Here is a 3,345-nt window from a genome sequence, read left to right on the forward strand (position 1 = left end):
AACCACGCCCGGTTTCCCCCCCGCTCGGCGGGTCGATACCCCCCCCCCCCCCCCCCCCCACACACACACACACATGCACACACACGCACACAAACGCACACGGATCAAAGAAAGCTCGTGATGCACCGACCAAGTTCTCTTGCAGCAGGTGGAGGCAGCGCGCGCTAATGAGTGCTCGTCCCTCGCATCTCCGGCTCCAGGGGCTCGAGAAAAAAAAGGACGTCCTTGGAGCTTCCGCGTGCTGCTCGATTCGTCTTCCTGCACACACTCAGTGAAACACACGCAGCGAGAGGGAGGAGGAGGAGGAGGAGGAGGGGGCGGTGGTTTGAGGGGGGTGAAGCAGCTGCTGTGAACACTGGGGGGGGGGGGGGGGGGGGGGGGGGGCAGAAACTGTCCCACGAACGTGCACCTGACCGAGCCTCAGATCAGTTCTTGTCTCTGCAGCAGCAGAACCTGACGGAACATCTCGTCTTTAGTTTGACTTCTGTCCATCCAGCTGGAAGAATGACACGATGTTCCAGGTGGTGCGTTCAATGTCCTCTGTGTTGGCTGGGGTTCCGCACATCTGGAAGACGTTCAAGTTGCATCCCGTTTCCTAATAAACCTTCACAATCTGCAGGGGTGTGCATAAACTTTGGATGGGCCGGGCAGGACTGGGGCACCTTTTGCATCAAATGAACTCTTTCAGGGTCGTCGTGACCTCAAACACAAAATTAAACAAGGAGGTTTTTTCCTAAAACAAAAAACTGGAGGGTCCAAACAAAATCTTCTTCTTTCGGCTGCTCCCTTCCTCAGGGGTCGCCGCAGCGAACTAACTCGCACGAAGACTTGGCGACTGTTTACGCTGGATGCTACAGTGTGGAGCAGAGAGCTGCCATCCAGGGCGCCCGGGGGAGCAGATGGTGGGGGGATAAAAGAGGGTGGAGGCAGGTGTGGGTGTTTCACCTTTCCAACATTTTGATGTTGTTGGTCCTGGGAGTTGAAATGTCGACCTTCTGATCACAGGCCCACCTTCTCTAACCGCTGTGCCACCACTCCCCAAACAAAATACAAGCCCCAAAACTTCACTGCAGTAATCCAGCTGCAGAAATAACAACTCTCAGCAACGCAGCCTCGCTCCTCCAGAACAGCAGCTGTAGTTCCTCCAGAGTCTCCCCCCAGTAAAATAATCCCAGAAAGCTTCCAGAGGAAGGCGTCCGGCAGCTCACACCTCAGCTGGCTCCTGAACGTCACACTTATCTACAGAAGAAATCTACCTCCAACCAAAGTGAGGTCAGCTGAGCACCAACGTGCCTGCCCCAAACACCTCTCGCCACCTCCTCAAACCTGCAAATTAAACCGTCCTCAAGTGTCATTACATTCTGTGCCCTTCAAAATAAAAGCTTCACTTACCTTCTGCACAACGGGTCCTGATAATAAGGAAGAACTTTGCAGAAGAGTTGACTGTTGGGACACAAACTGACCAGAAAACTAACAGCTCCTTCTTCACCATGTCGGACTGGAGCAGCACCCTCATTACTGTGACCGATCTGTCTCTCACATTTACCTATTTGTATAAATCATATTACCAGACATAACATGGTTTTAAATATTTGTTCTGATAGGTGATTGATTTAAATTTATGCTCAGTAAACTTCTACATCACGCCTCCCGTTAGGCGTTCCCGTGTTCTTTGCGTGTAAACTGCCAACGTCAGGCCTTTCACTTCTTAGTTTTACTGCTGGAGCTTGACGTGATTCCTGGATTTAGGATGAGAATTTTAATCCCTGCTTTTGTTTTCTCTCGCTCGCTCCCTTCAGTCGAGGCATCTGTAACAAACATGGAACAACCTGCCATGATCAGGTATTTATTCCCCTACAAGAATGTGGTTTGCATAATGATGAAGTCGCACACATGTTAATGTTGACAGTTTTATGTGCACCATTTACTGAGTGAAGCCTCAGGTTTGTGTTGCCAGGTCACAAAAATCACTGCTGGTGTAAAACTTGTAGTTTCAAGTTGTACTATTCTAAAAAAAACTTTTTTTTTTTAACTATACAAACAGGACATCACATGTATTTATGTACTTTCATTAAAATTTAAAGAAGCAGTACACCAATGTCCCCCCGTCGCTGAAATACTTGAATAGTGAATGTTTGTAGTTTTTGAGATGAGTGTTTTTCTGGATAGTTTTGTTGGTTTTTTGCTTGTCCAGGTGACACAAAGAAATGGATCCTGGCGAATAGAGGGAGCATTTTTATCCACTAGGTGCAAAGGTGGAACCAGGGGGTGGCCAATGGTGGCCTTGAACGCCATAGATGAAACTTCAGCCTCCCTCATCATTTAAAGAAACTAACAAAGTTGAGTCAGGTGTGGATGGTTTCTTTTTGTTTGGAGTTTTCTACCTGAATTATTGAACATGATTCAGGATGTTAAAGAAACTATATTTTTAAGCAATATAAGAAAGCATTGCTTCCTCAAATGATCACGACGGCCGATTTTAAATACCTAAATAATTAACCGGTACCTCACTTGTTTTTCAAGTCATCGTGCTCACTAGATGCATGGATGGATGGACATACGGTACTTTCAATTCCACCTCTTTGCTCCAGAGCGGGGGACAAAAAGATGAAACCTTTTAGACAAACGTGCTCAAAATTGAAAATAAAAAAAGAAATATGTTATTTTATAGAGTTTAGCTGTGTTTTTAGTGGTGAAGGATGTTACAACTGGACTACAGTTTCTGGAGCTCTGGAAGGAATAATATATATATATATATATTTTTTTTTTACTTTAGTTTCATTTCAAAGAATAAACTGAAAGTTGAACATTCAGATTAAATCTTGAACAAGAGATGGATTCAGCAAAGCGAGTCATTTTCTTTTTGTCTCGCTTGATGAGGAAAACAAAACGTAACCAGATGTTTTTCATCTGGACAGCCCTCCAAGAAAACAGTTTGTAAATGACCGTTGCTTCAAAAACTCAGCAGAGGACTGAATAAATGATCTATTTGTTAAAACAAAGACTACTTTTATTCAAGTGGAATCAAGAAGAATAAAATATAATGAGTGAAGAAACCATTACTGACACATTCATCATCCAGACAATAACATTTGTCTCTTCCTTCATGTTTTGTTTGGCTTTTAAAGAATAATTTATTCATTATGTGAGTTCTAAGTCAGCATTTCTTGTGCAGTCCAACTCCTTCTGCAGACTTTGAGTTAATTTAGCATCAATTTAACTCATTTAGGAGACTGAGCACTATGAATTTTGTTTTGCTTTTTTTCATTTTTAAACATTTCAAAATACAGAATTTACTAAACTTACTCATAGAAATACAATCAGATCTCTCCAAGTATATGTATG

The 3,345-nt window shown here is 43.9% G+C and overlaps 1 protein-coding gene across 1 annotated transcript in view; it reads right to left on the reverse strand.

Annotated features, from left to right (window-relative positions):
* The window catches only part of LOC119408364 (complexin-1), a 67,816-nt gene extending 67,482 nt beyond the window's left edge, over window positions 1-334 (reverse strand). Inside the window, exon 1 of the mRNA XM_037675165.1 lies at window positions 131-334. The gene's annotated coding sequence lies outside the window, so the exon portion shown is untranslated. The remainder of the gene's footprint in view (window positions 1-130) is intronic.
* Between the last annotated feature and the right edge of the window lie 3,011 nt (window positions 335-3,345).

Source organism: Nematolebias whitei, chromosome 4 (genome assembly GCF_014905685.2).
Source record: "Nematolebias whitei isolate Nwh7 chromosome 4, NemWhi1, whole genome shotgun sequence".
In the NCBI taxonomy this organism is placed as follows: domain Eukaryota; kingdom Metazoa; phylum Chordata; class Actinopteri; order Cyprinodontiformes; family Rivulidae; genus Nematolebias; species Nematolebias whitei.